Source organism: Heterodontus francisci, unplaced genomic scaffold (assembly GCF_036365525.1).
Source record: "Heterodontus francisci isolate sHetFra1 unplaced genomic scaffold, sHetFra1.hap1 HAP1_SCAFFOLD_1571, whole genome shotgun sequence".
Lineage (NCBI taxonomy): Eukaryota > Metazoa > Chordata > Chondrichthyes > Heterodontiformes > Heterodontidae > Heterodontus > Heterodontus francisci.
In genome coordinates, this window is record NW_027140406.1 from 42501 (window position 1) to 43203 (window position 703).

Below are 703 nucleotides of genomic sequence, written 5' to 3' on the forward strand. Positions count from 1 at the left end.
CACACCGCGCGTGTGCCCTTGCTCTGGTGCTAGAGAAATCGAGTGCTCGAGCTGGCCGGAACGGGACGCCCCGCTCCGGAGCTTCACAATCGGACCACTGCGGTAGCGACCAGTGGGACGTCTCGGCCTCACACGAACAGCACAGAGATCGGCACACAGGAGACGGCGCACAACGAGTAATCTACCTAGCACGCCGCCGACCAAGTGGCCAAACTCTCGAGAGGAATGTCCGTCTGACACAAGGGACAGAAACGGGAGGTAACCGCTGAGCCTGAAACACCAGCAAATAAATGCTAGCCCGCCTGGGCCCTCCAACGTCGGACAGTCCTCGCCGTATCGATCGAGTGACCTGGGCACGCACTTTTTTTTCCTTTCACACAGTGTGGGGTTGGCGGCGGCGGGGGGGGGGAGAAAGCATGCACAACTTGGTTGACGTCGCCTGGTCAACTCGCATCGGTTTTCCGTCCCCATCACTGTAAGGAGCAACCGCGACCAGCGTAGCCAAACAGGTCGACCAAAGCTTTCGGCGCTCGCACGGAGAGGTGATGCCAGCCGGCGTGCGTCGCCTAACTTGGACAAAATTCTGGGCACGCACTTTTCGTTTGAGAATAGGACATACATGTAGTGCAACCCAAGGAAACCAGGCGACGCCGCCACAATCTGCGCCTGACAGACAAAGATAACCGTTCACAAGGAGCCTTGT